The 14,265-nt window shown below is 39.7% G+C and overlaps 1 protein-coding gene across 2 annotated transcripts in view; it reads left to right on the top strand.

Annotated features, from left to right (window-relative positions):
* Positions 1-14,265, top strand: part of LOC114668740 (MICOS complex subunit mic25-a-like) — a 487,502-nt gene that overhangs the window by 281,849 nt on the left and 191,388 nt on the right. The gene's annotated exons all lie outside the window — the stretch shown is intronic.

Consider the following 14,265-nt stretch of genomic DNA (forward strand, 5'->3'; position numbering starts at 1 on the left):
AGAAGCTGGGGAGCTACCAGTAGAAGGCAGCACCGGGTTTTGTTTTTTAAAGGAGCGCTTCCAACCATTGTTTTAACCTCGTTTTTAAATGATTTATTTATTGGATTTTAACCTCCACATTTCACCCTGTTTTTAATGGATTATTTATTTAATGGAATTTTAGAGCATTGCACTTTATTTGAACACTTTGTTTTGGTTTTGTTTTTTGATAAAAGCAATTCTGCACTTTGCACCTTCCCCTTGCTTTGTTGTGATGTCTTCATTGTCCGGCTCATCCGGTGACATTACTGACGGTGTTGGGTTCGAGGGCTCCCAAAAGTGAAGTGGAAGCGTGAAGCAGAACCCACATCATCACACACAGGTACAAAATACTTCCAAGGCTGCTCACTAAAGGGGGAAAACATAGTCAAAATACCCCAACTAGAAACCCAAAGGGCAGAGACGAATCTTGATAAAAATAAAAGGTTTATTTTCACAAAATGGCTGTGCAAGCACAATGCTCCGAAAAGCATAAAGGTCCCAAAACAGAATCCCAAGGCAGTGATTGAAACAGAGGAGAGGTTCAAAAATGTCAAATAACACAGTCCCATATGAAATCCAGAGGCGAGATCTAAAACAAAGCACAGGTTCAAAAATCTGGGGAATCACAAAACAGTAGCAGCAAAAGGCACAAAAACACTCCACTCCAAGCACAATCAATGAACTGCCAGAAACTATGGGAGTCCCTCCCATAAATAGAGTGGAGGGCCATTCCTGGTGGTGATTGGCAGGTGGCCCCGCCCCTTGGGGAGCCACCCACAAAACACAAGGGTCATAAACTAGGCCACACCAATTTACCAACACACACATAGAAAACTATACATTGTTAACAAAAGAAACATTGATACAAATAAACGATACAAACTTAAACACATCAGACAAGAAACACAACTGTGAGCAACAGCCAGGGGGAAAATGCTGGCTGAAACATGACAGGACCCATGCAGATCCACAAATCTGCAGGCATTCTGTACATGTATTGACCTTCGTGTCCCCTGCTGGCTAACTCTTTGCAGACTTTAGGATGGTTTGTGCCACTGCAAATAATATTCTTAGAAGTAGTTGCAAGTGGTGACTGGTTGTTTAGTTTTTGCATATCCCAGTGACTTTTATAGTGTCAGCTCTTTGGTTTATGAAAACTGGCAGCATGCTCTGTTTATACAGCAGTATTGATCGGTACATCATCAAAATATAAGCTGCCTGTGGTCAAATATATAAGCAAAAAAGGTCAAACAATGTAAGCACAGTGGAAAAGTGAGAAATAAATGAGCTAGTTACAGTACATGGCATAAAAAAAGAAAATCCTAATAAAGAAACAAGCATGTACAGAGTGCAAATGAAGACTAGTGTTTATTTTTTGTTTATGTTTGACATGGCATTATGGAGAATATGCTAATTAAATCAGTACAAGATGACTTCCACTAGCAGCCATCTGAAAATTCTATTTGTTTTATTAATAAACATGTGCTATCTCACTAAGGGAACAACATGGAATGCTAGCATGTAAATTAATCCTAAATAATTAAAAATATAAGTACACTCTTCACTATCTGCTCAGCAGTAGCTAAGGGTTTATGTTTTGTGATTACGTTTTTTTTTTTTTTTTTCAAATTGCAAAGTGTTTCTGATGTGGTTTTTGGAGTACAAAAAGTAGCTCAACAAAGTATAGTCATAGCTTTTAAAAATTTGTGAACTCAAAGTCTTCTCTTTTGAAGAATTCTGAAATATTAAATGTGTACTGGATATCCATATTTCATTTCATACCATGTAGTGAAGCTTGATTTAGTGCACTGATGCACATTTCCGCAGTGCTTTTAACTATCCATCCATCCATCCATTTTCCAACTTGCTGAATCCGAACACAGGGTCACGGGGGTCCGCTGGAGCCAATCCCATCCAACACAGGGCACAAGGCAGGAACCAATCCCAGGCAGGGTGCCAACCCACCTCAGGACACACACAAACACACCCACACACCAAGCACACACTAGGGCCAATTTAGAATCACCAATCCACCTAACCTGCATGTCTTCGGACTGTGGGAGGAAACCGGAGTACCCGGAGGAAACCCACGCAGACACGGGGAGAACATGCAAACTCCACGCAGGGAGGACCCGGGAAGCGAACCCAGGTCCCCAGATCACCCAACTGCGAGGCAGCAGCGCTACCCACTGCGCCATGCTTTTAACTAGAGTTTTAGAAATCAAAGGCAGAGGACAAAAAGTATCAACTTAATTTTTTTGTGTGTATTCATTAAAGTGGAATGAAGGTCAGTAGGAACAATACGGCATACATGTATGTGAATGAGAGGGAGGTCAGAGGAATGGTGAGGATGAAGGGAGTAGAGTTGGTGAAGGTGGAGGAGTTTAAATACTTAGGATCAACAGTACGGAGTAACGGGGAGTGTGGAAGAGAGGTGAAAAACAGGAGTGCAGGCAGGGTGGAGTGGGTGGAGAAGAGTGTCAGGAGTAATTTCTGACAGGTGGGTACCAGCAAGAGTGATAGGAAAGGTCTACAGGATGGTAGTGAGACCAGCTATGTTATCTGAGTTGGAGACGGTGGCACTGACCAGAAAACAAGAGACAGAGCTGGAAGTGGCAGAGTTGATGAGGACGGACAGGATTAGGAATGAGGACATTAGAGGGTCAACTCAGATTGGACGGTTTGGAGATAAAGTCAGAGAGGCGAGATTGCATTGGTTTGGACATGTGCAGAGGAGAGATGCTGGGTATGTTGGGAAAAGGATGTTAAGGATAGAGCTACCAGGTCAAGCAAAGAGAGGAAGGCCTGCGAGAAGGTTTATGGATGTGGGGGTAGAGGACATGCAGGTGGTAGGGGTGACAGACCAAGTGGCAGAGGAGAGGAAGATATGGAAAAAGATGATCCACTGTGGCGACCCTTAATGGGAGCAGCTGAAAGAAGAAGAAGAAATAAAATGGAATAATGATAAATCATTGTATGGTGAACAGCCTTTTCATATTGTATACATTTTTTTATCAGCACTGAAGTAGAATTGTTTCCTGCTTTACATTTGAAGTGTTCTCAAGGATAACGCACAACTCACAATGGTCTTGAGCCTCCCTGCTCCCCTTCCGTGGCCCTCTTCTACTCCAGGGCGGTTGCACCCTCGTGGCCCGGAGGACAAATATGCCACAACCCAGTCCTTCCAGGCGTCCCGGCCGGGTCTGAGCCCCAGCCATGTACGACACCATATATACTCAGTGTTCATCTTATTTAAGAGTTTATCATTTAGGTTTAGTAGACAAAATATCATATACTATATAAATCTGACAAACAGATGCTGAGTCAGAGATAATATTTTAGGTAAATAAGCACAGAAAGGCATCCTAGCAGTTGTTTCCTGAAAATATGTCAGTGTTTTTATAAAAGAGTTCACATTCAGCTTGCTTTAAAGATGCACAGTGGTAAGTTTTGTGGAAGGTAATTTTCTGCTTGAGCCTCCATTATTAAAAGCCTCTGCTATCAGTTCCCTTTTCTCTCTGATGAATGTAGAGTTTATTTTAAATTAAAGGAGAGTTTCTTATCTAACAGGAGAAAGAATTTGGGTATTGTATCTTTTTCTGAGTGTAATTAAATGGAAAAAGCTTGTTCAGTTGTTAAAAATTAAAATCTGATACCATGTTGTTCATTTACAATAATATACAATTCTTTCTTTTCAAAATAGCCCCCACTGTTGCTTTAGAAGGATCTCTTTGCTGTAGGAAAATATTAAACAGTGAATTATTTGCCATTCCTTGTACTTTTGCTAAAGTAAAAATTGTAATATGGTACAACTGAGAAGGAGCTACTAGCATAATAATGATTAAAAATATAATTTGTGGCTTAACTTACAATTCAATTAAATGAGACATTGAATATTATTGAAGGTGATGTGTATTGCATGGTAAGGTTGTAGGGAGGGTATGGAGCTGCTTTTTGTAATTAAATTTTACAGGAGTAAAAAAACACATTTGAACACATTTGGCCTTTATATCTGAAGCCGAGTGTCTTCAAATACGTTTTGCAGTCGTTGGCTTTAAGATAATTACTTTTGTGATTTTTTTTTTTTTTTTGTGGTTCATAGTTTTTTTCTCGCATTCTTCCGTCATAAAGGTGAGTAACAGATTTACTTTATGTCAAAAAGTGAAGAAAATTGCATGATATGGATATGAGATAACATGTACTGAAGGACATCAGTGGAAATGAAGGTGAAGTACATTTAAGGCTGAAGTCAGGATGCACGTCTTTATGCTAAGAGTTGTGGGACTCTGGAACAGACTACCAAGACTTAGAATTGAAGCAGAAACCTTGACAACTTTTAAAAAGAATCTGGATGAGGTACTGGGACAGCTTAGCTACGAGCTAAACAAACAGGCTTGATGGATTGAATGGTCGCCTCTTCTTTGTCAAAGTTCTTCCGTTCTGAATCATAAACTTAGCTATGACAGAAAGCCACTAATGTACAGAGGAGAGGTTGGTAGCAAGCATTGATACAGCATGTTGCCGCACCTACCACACAACAAACCACCTCAGAATCCCAAATTAAAATCCAAGTGTAGCTGTGCAATGGGTGACACACCTCAGCACCACACTAGTTCAAATGGAATGGAACAGTGTGAGGTTTTTTACGGTGCCTGGAGTGCCAATTCTACCATCAAACCCCAAATTTTCCCTGCAAGTTGGAGGACCTGCTTGCAGGGTTGGATGAAGATTAACGTCATACCCAAGATGGAGCAATAGCAGGTTAAGGGCCTTGTTCAAGGGCCCACATTTATGGGATCTGAACTGGCAACCTTCCATTTGTCAGCGCAGATCCCTAGGCAACTCAGCCCACTAATGTACAGTATACATATTATTTTTTGTAGAGGTCAGGGGTGTCCAACTCCGGTCCTGGTTTGCTACAGTGGCTGCAAATTTTCATTCTAACCCTTTCCCTAATCTGTGAGCAGTTTTCACTGCTAATTAAATCCTTTTCCCTTCATTTTAATAGCCCTGTTTTTATATGAAAATGTGCTATATAAATAAAGATTGTTTTTAGTTGTTGTTACGATTTGGCACAGGCACACTAAGGTGGGATCTCCTTGTGCTCTGGGTGACCTCCCAGTTCTCCCAAAACAGAGTTGTCCCTGCTTCTATGTTTGATCTCAATCGGCCAATCAGAAAGCTCACCAAACAAGCTAGTATGTACAGTAAGTGAAGAAGTAAAGCACACTACCTCGTATAGCACAGTTCACTCAACTCAAGTCCTTTCCATTTTCCGTTATAAGTGACTTCAGCTGGCAGTTTTCTGACTTACAGTGAAGTGGAGCTGCGTTTGTCAAGGGTTCCCAAATATTTCAAAATGAAACCTTGGATCTTAGTACATAAGGTGAAGACATTTCGGTCTAACAGGTCTTGCTTCTGTCTAGCTGTCCAACTACAATCTCAATAGCCCTGTTTTTAAGGATTCAGTCCTCTGAATTGATTTGTTTCTTCATTAAATAGCAGCCAAACAGGAATGAGATGTGAAACGAGCCAACAGATGACCAGCTAAATTGGAACGCCAAACTCCAGATAATTTTGCTCCAACCAGTTTCTTAATGAGAAGACAATTCATGCGGTTAATTAAAGCTGTTATTGAATATCGTGACTTGTTGCTGCTCATATTCTGCCACAGCAGACTGTTGATTTTCTGTTTTTTCTAAGACCACCGATAAGACGTTTTGGTGGCCTGAGCAGACCAACATGACCGAGACCTTCACCTTTCTTTATTTTCAGGTTAGCTGGTCATGTGGCGGCTTGTTTTGTGTCTCATTATTGTTTGGCTGCTCATTAAGGAAAAAGAAACAACTAAGGGTTCTGAGTCACGTCAATTTAAACTAAGGCAAAACAAGTTAATCATCAGCAAAAATGGCTCATCAATTAAGAAGATGGTTAGAATGAAAACCTACAGCCACTGTGGCCCACCAGGACTGGAGTTGTACACTCCTGGTATAGGTGTTATTGTGACCTGATAGGGTTAGTGTATTTGACTCTGGTAAAGACTCTCACAAGCTTTACAGTCTCCAATTTGGATAAAACAGACAGGTTTATGAGACCTCAATGATAAATGCAGCTTCTGTAAGCTTATCTTCAAGAGCTTTGCTCCTCAGACTGGTTCTGTGTTATATCATCCATGAGACATGAGTGAAGGCACAGTGATGTGAAGTGCAAAAGACTGCAGGCATTGAAAGAACTTATAAATATCACCCGACGGTTAACCTGTTTAATATAATCAGAAAATCTTCAGCAGCATTTAATAGATGGATCATAAAAAGCTTTAATTCTGTGAGCAAAAATTAAAAGTAAATAGATCATGCCCTCTGTAGGAGAGGAAAATTCACTTCAGAGATTGAATTGTTTTTTCTTCTTGTCAGGCAGTTTCCAGTATACTGTATATTTACATAGTACTGCTATTAATAAATTGTGCCTTTTTTTTCGATTACACTTTGAAAAAGTGGTGTGAATGCCAGAGGTGCCCCCATAACGATAGAAAAAAGGTCAGAAACCCTCCTCCTCCATTCTCCAAGCTGCTGCACAATTTTTTAAAGCAATGAACATTATTTGTTAATCAGTTTAAGAAGAGTTCATTGGTTTGAAACAATTCCTGGAAAGAGGTGCTGCAATAGTGAAGGTTAACTTGCAAGTGTAGGTGACCATAGGTGACCCCATTTTCCCTTTCTGACTATTTGTTATGTAGACCTGAACAGAATACCCAAATTCCCATTTGTAGCACTAGTATGTTTACTGTTACCAGTCTCGTCTCTGTCAGGATTAACTGCTATTGTAGTTCAGTACTTACTTCTTCCTTTTGCTTCTGTAACCTCAGGCAATTCGCTAGGTCACAAGAACAGGCACAAGAAAAAAAAGTTTAACATTTATTCATGAGTACAATGAGTGTGACAAAATAATACAATCTGGATAATAGGCTACCAGGTGGCTCTTTGTCTTAGTATATTGATTGGTCTGTGGTCCAGTGTGTTCTGGTATTGCCCTTGGATGGAATGGCTGTCTTCATATGGCAGCAGCAAAAGAGAGAGATACAGAGAGGGACACTGACGGCCTCTGACGGCCTCAATTGGATCCATTTCTAATGGTCCTTAACATGCCTCTTGCACCAGTAGTTGCCAATTACTCAGCTCAGGCGCTACCCAGAATTTGCAAGTACCTGTGACAGTATAAAAGATCTGCATTGTGAATGAAGCACAATTCTAATTTGTGAATTCTTCCTCTTTCGCTGCTCCCATTAGGGGTTGCCACAGCGGATCATCTTTTTCCATAGCTTCCTGTCCTCTGCCCCTTGTTCTGTTACACCCATCACCTGCATGTCCTCTCTCACCACATCCATAAACCTTCTCTTAGGCCTTCCTCTTCTCCTCTTCCCTGGCAGTTCTATCCTTAACATCCTTTTCCCAATATACCCAGCATCTCTCCTCTGCACATGTCCAAACCAACGCAATCTCGCCTCTCTGACTTTGTCTCCCAACCTGAGCTGACCCTCTAATGTCCTCATTTCTAATCCTATCCATCCTTGTCACACCCAAAGCAAATCTTAGTATCTTTAACTCTGCCACCTCCAGCTCTGTCTCCTGCTTTCTGGTCAGTGTCACCGTCTCCAGCCCATATAACATAGCTGGTCTCACTACCGTCCTGTAGACCTTCCCTTTCACTCTTGCTGATATCCGTCTGTCACAAATCATTCCTGACACTCTTCCCCATCCATTCCACCCTGCCTGCTCTCTCTTTTTCACCTCTCTTCCACAATCCCCATTACTCTGTACTGTTGATCCCAAGTATTTAAACTCATCCACCATCGCCAACTCTACTCCCTGCATCCTCACCATTCCACTGACCTCCCTCTCATTCACACCCATGTATTCTGTCTTGTTCCTACTGACCTTCATTCCTCTCCTCTCTAGAGCATATCTCCACCTCTCCAGGGTCTCCTCAACCTGCTCCCTACTATCGCTACAGATCACAATGTCATCAGCAAACATCATAGTCCACAGGGGCTCCTGTCTAATCTTTTCTGTCAACCTGTCCATCGTCATTGCAAATAAGAAAGGGCTCACAGCCGATCCCCGATGTAATCTAACCTCCACCTTGAATGCATCTGTAACTCCGACCGAAGTCCTCACCATGGTCACACTTCCCTCGTACATAATCTGTACAACTCTTACGTACTTCTCTGCCACTCCCCTCTTCCTCATACAATACCACAACTTTGTGAATAATTTAAGGATAAAGGCTTTTAGAGTGTTCCTGTCTAAATTCTGGTTTCAAAATCTGTATGTCTTACAAGTTTGATTTGCTTTCTCACTTTAGCTTTGGTTGCAATTGGTTTCCCTGCAGTTTGTTGTAGGTATTCTGTTTATCCTTACTTCCTGGCATTTCTCCCCTTTTCTCTGTGCACCTTGAGGTATCATAACAGCATGCAGCGGTCTTTGCTGAGAAATGGACTGGCTTATGTATTATTAAAATTAAAATTAACATATAAACAGTTTTACAAATAAAGAAAACCTACAAAATATTTATATGCTAGAAATTTCCAGTGTTTTGCTCTCCATTACAACATCCTAGTACAACCAAGAATAAGACATGCATACAGTTTGATTGCCAATGCTCACTCAAAAATGAATGTGCATTTGCCGTAGGTACATTGATCAAATGGATTTTTTCAACCCTGTTTGGCCTATGAACTTTCTCTTTAAATAAGAGAATGTACCAATGAACCCAGGCCCGGTCTTAGGTGTTATGGGGCCCTATGCGAAAGGGGGGTCCAGGGGCCCCCTGAGGGGGGCAGAGCCCCCCTGGAAGCTCTGTGAAATGCGTGAAAATTAGACCAAGGAGTCGATCTGGGGCCCCCCAGACACCAGGGCCCTAGGGGGTCGCCTACTTCGCCTATGCCTAAGGCCGGGCCTGATTGGGACAAATAATGCTGTAGTATATTAAAGTATATATGACAATTGCTCACTTGGACAATTTGTTTTGGGGGCCCCAAGAAGGCGGGGGCCCTAAGCTATAGCTTGTGTAGCTTATACGTAAATCCTGCACTGAATGAACCCCAGCTTGAGATAGCCAGCCCCTCCTGCCATGGCTACAGCTGTTTGCTCATTTCCTATCTGCTACTGAACTCTTATAATTAGTAAACCTCTGGCCATGTCAGGGGAAAGAATGTGTCATATAAATGCGTAGATGCCTCTAGAATTCCCGTTGACTATAGAAGTGGTGTTTATTTGTGTAGGCCTGGTGTATAATTGCTGCTTTATTGCTTGTTCTGTCTAACCAGTCTTGGAAAAAATGTTTACGAACAAATACGTTAAAACTAGGGAACAGCTGAAGTGCGCCAAATAAGATGGAGTGTGTCCTCAGAAAATAGATATTAAAAAGTCACTGCAATGTTGAAACAGCTTGCTATATTTCAAGTAAATAGATAAACGTTTTTACCTTTTAAATGATGCAATCTTGTTAAATGATTTAGTTGAGTATTTCCTATGCTCAGCTGTACTCTGGTGTACTCTGTGCTGTGCCTCTCTGATAATGGCAATTCCACAAAAGAGGCATTTGTCTGGGTTTTGGTTTTAAATAGGGTGACCAGATTGTCCAAGTTCCAAACTACAACACTTGTATATAGGCCACCCAGACTGCCATGGTTCCAAAATGACACACAACTCATTAATCCAGCCAGTGTGCCAAGTGCAAATAAAATTGTAGACAGGTGGGGATTTTCCCATGAAGTATGGTGTGCCTTGTAAAAAATACACATGAAATCAAAGTCGGATTGGTGTTGGTTTGTCCCCTTCTCATTTTGGCCACCTAAAGATGGGAAACTTTGTTCAATTCTAGTCAGGATGCCATGTATAAAAATGGGATGTCTGATCAGCCAAACAGGGACACATACCCTGAAACTGGGACTGTGTCAGTCAAACATGGGTGTCTGGTCTCTTGAGTTTTAGAAGACCTTTTCACCCAGAAGAGTTTCCTTACTGCAAGGTCTGTTGTTTTTGTATTGCCTGTTAAACAGTATCTTTGGGTTTCACTCCAACACGAAAAATATGTTGGGAAAAATAAAAATCATTTTTCACTGTGGTCTTTTTTGGTTTCAAAATTGATGGGCTCCAAATCTAAAGAACACAAATTTATTCTAATGTTTTCAGTACTAGGGTGTTGTTCCATGTCAACCATTATGGATGTAGTGAGAAGTCAAGCAAAATGGCACGTTTTATTGGGCTAACTAAAAAGATTACAATATGCAAGCTTAAGAGAGAAACTCTGCCTTAAGAAAGGGCCTGAGTTGCCTCGAAAGCTTGCATATTGTTATCTTTTTAGTTAGCCCAATAAAAGGTGTCATTTTGCTTGAGTTTTGTAATGTTTTCCAAATACAGAATGTACATACATGTAAATACATTAAAATAAGAAAAATCAGAATTTTCACAAATGTCCAATGGACCAATAGGTCTTGGTAACATTGCAAAAAGCATCCTCTTCACAAAGGCAATTTTTCAAAAATAGAGGGTTTCGGCAGATGTCATATTAAATTGATCATAAAATCCATCACATTGTTATTTACAGAAAGGTCATTATAAGTACAAGAAAATGTCATCAGAAATACAAGACATAAATATTTATTTAAATATAAAATAAAAAGTGGGACTGCAGATAGGACAAGAGAAATACTTTTAAAGGCGAATGTCACAAAGTGATTTCTTTGGAAGCAGTTTTGATGTATGAAAGAAATGGCTGTGTGTTTTGGCAGTGACAATTTATTATGTGAGAAAAGTGCTGCCCATCTTAAAATTGGTACTTCAGACCTAAACGCTGATTTGATTTATCTGAAAATGTTGCTGTGTGTATTGTCTTGGGTGTTCATGATGATACACATTTTCAGTAAAGTCATTCTAAGAAATCAGACATACCTTTTGTTTTCAGTGATGGTTCTTGAAGAAAACTTCAAATTATCTAGCTGCATTTTGATTAAATTAATAAGCATTTGGGATATGGTGCTTGGAAAAGAAATGTTAAATGCATTCAGTCTGACGTGTTAGCTGTAAAAATAATTGCCATTCTTGTCCATATAGTCTTTGGGTATGATTTGGGTCTTGTCCTGGGGTGTTGTGTTTTGCTTCTTTAGTACAGTGGAACCTCGGTTCACGAACGTCTCGGTACACGTACAAATCGGTTTACGACCAAAAAGTTCGCCAAACTTTTGCCTCGGTTCACGACCACACACTCGGTATACGAACAAGCCAGGTTCCCTTTCGGTTTGTACATGTTCAGTCTCTCCCTGTGCATTTCCTGTGCACAAGAGAGAGAGCGAAAGAGCGTGACACACACACACACACACACACACACACACACACAGGCAGTACGAGAGAGAGACAAACGCACACACACACAGGCAGCGAGAGAGAGAGCCGCGCGCACACAAAGGAGCGCGCGAGAGAGACACACAGGCGCTCCAGGCTTGCAAAAGAGAGACACACGCACACACACACACAGGAAGCACCAGAGAGAGAGAGAGAGGGAGAGAGACGCACACACACACACACAGGCAGTGCGAGAGAGAGAGCCGCGAACACACACAGGAGCGCGCTACAGAGACACACAGGCGCTCCAGGCTTGCAAAAGAGAGACACACGCACACACACACACAGGAAGCACCAGAGAGAGAGAGAGAGGGAGAGAGACGCACACACACACACACAGGCAGTGCGAGAGAGAGAGCCGCGAACACACACAGGAGCGCGCTACAGAGACACACAGGCGCTCCAGGCTCGCAAAAGAGAGACACACGCTCACACACACACAGGCGCGAGTGAGCGAGAGAGGGAGGGACGCATAAGGTAGAGACGGCTTGATTTTGTTTTCAGTTCTGCTTACAGTGATTGGTTTGTAGCCTGCATTGTTGCAATGTTACTTTTCTTGGTGGTTTATTAAATTACGGATTTTTCAAATGTTAATTTTTTCCCCTGTGCTTAAAACTCATTAAAAAAAAGTGTTTTTTGCGAGTGGTTCCTAGCACTATAGCGCAAACTCTTGCAGTGTTAGTTTTCTCTGTTGTTTAAGGTTTTCTCAGTGTTATTCAATGTTTTTACATTTAGTTTACTATTGCGCTGTGCATTCTATGGTTTAATTAACTATATTTGTGCTTAAAAATTAAAAAAAATATATATTTACATACAATTTGTATGGTCTGGAACGGATTAATTGTATTTACATACAATCTTATGGGGGAAATTGCTTCGGTTCATGACCAAATCGGTTTATGACCAGAGTTTTGGAACGAATTATGGCCGTGAACCGAGGTTCCACTGTATTTTGTTCCTTTTTTATAGGTTTATAGGGTCATTATTTTCACCTATCGAGACTGTAGTGAAATATTTTTGCATCTGAGATCAACATGCAACATGTTAACACTCGCTGGCAGAATGATTATATTTGTTACCTGCAAAATCTCAAAACGTATTTGTTAATTTTTCTATTTGAATTCTATTACTGTATATTATAATGCATTTATTACATACATCAAGTTTAAGGTTGCTGTGACCAGAATTCATTCCATTTAAATAACCTCCTCTGATGCCATGACATATCCATTGTGAACTGAGTCCTGCTTTAGTGCAGTTGTCATAGGTTAAAGGAACACTCCACCCAAAATGTTATATTTTTTTATATGTCACTTAACTCACATAGTATGTAGCCGAGAAAACGTTTTAAACTTTTGTTTTCATGCAGAGCGGAGAGAAAAAGTTTTTGATATAATAGAACCCAATGGTGACGATGCTGTCCACAAACAGTATAAAAAACGGTCACACGTCACTCGTGTCGCATAATGCACATGTTATTTATCCAGTTGTATGATCAAAATGCATTTTTTGTTAAAATATTGTTAGCTGCATCCTTCCAGAAAAATTAGCACACATCACAAAAAGGAAACATGTTCCCTTAATACTGTGCTTTTGAACTACAGACAGGACTCTTGACCAATGAATGAAGAGGGGAGGCGGACGTAAATATTTAACACTAGCAAAATACCCGCGCTTCGCAGCGGAGAAGTAATGTGTTAAAGAGGTTATGAAAAAAAAAAGGAAACATTTTATAAATAACGTAACATGATTGTCAATGTAATTGTGTTGTCATTGTTATTAGTGTTGCTGTCTTTTATATATATAATATGCACACACACACACATAAACATATATATACATAAACATATATATATACATATCTACATATACACATATCTACATATACATACGTATATACACATCCACATAAACATATATATACATATACAAATTTACATATCTACATATATATATATATATAGACATAGATATATACATACATACATTCACATATATATATATATATATATATATATATATATATATACTATATATATATATATATATATATATACTATATATATACATATCTACTTATTGGCTCCTGTATTTAGGATATGGCAGGTTGGATAATGGATGGATGGACATTTGTATGCATAGCCCTATTTGCCCATTTTCGTTTTTTTTCTTTCTTCAGTAATATTTCAGCAAACCCGGAGCTTGTCAGTTCAAATCCTGGTACTGACACCACTGTGTGACCCTGAGGAAGTCACTTCACCTGCCTGTGCTGCAAAAAACAAAAGTAATGTAACAAATTGTATTTCAGATGTTGTAAGTTGGTGGAATAAAGGCATAAGTCAAATAGATAAATATGTATTATACACATAGGAACTATTCATTTATTTTCAGTTAAGTCATCTGCAGCAAACTTTTATAAATGAGGGTTTCTCCTTTTTAGACGTTTTCTCTTGGAGAGCTTTTTTTCATTTCATTGAAAATGAAAGCAGCAGCTGCCAAAATATGTAGCTTTCTTATTAATTTTTCAACATTGTGTAAAATAAATGTATAAAGTAACATAAAAGGTTTAAATACTGGTTATTCTTTTACACTAAAATATTACTACACAGATACAAAAAAAGTAAAATGGATATGTTCTTTTTCTTTAAGGAGATTAAATATTACTGAAGAAAGAAAAAAAAAATTAAACAGCCAAATGGGGCTATGCATATGAACTTAAAAGGTTTAAATAAAACAGAAATATATATTTTATTTTTACTTGGTTAAGTTGTGGAGGGTGTATCCTGTAGCAAAGCCCTAACTGTTTTCGTGAAAGCCCGTTTCAGTCAATAAGTCTTATGTG

This window comes from Erpetoichthys calabaricus, chromosome 18, assembly GCF_900747795.2.
Source record: "Erpetoichthys calabaricus chromosome 18, fErpCal1.3, whole genome shotgun sequence".
Classification (NCBI taxonomy): domain Eukaryota; kingdom Metazoa; phylum Chordata; class Cladistia; order Polypteriformes; family Polypteridae; genus Erpetoichthys; species Erpetoichthys calabaricus.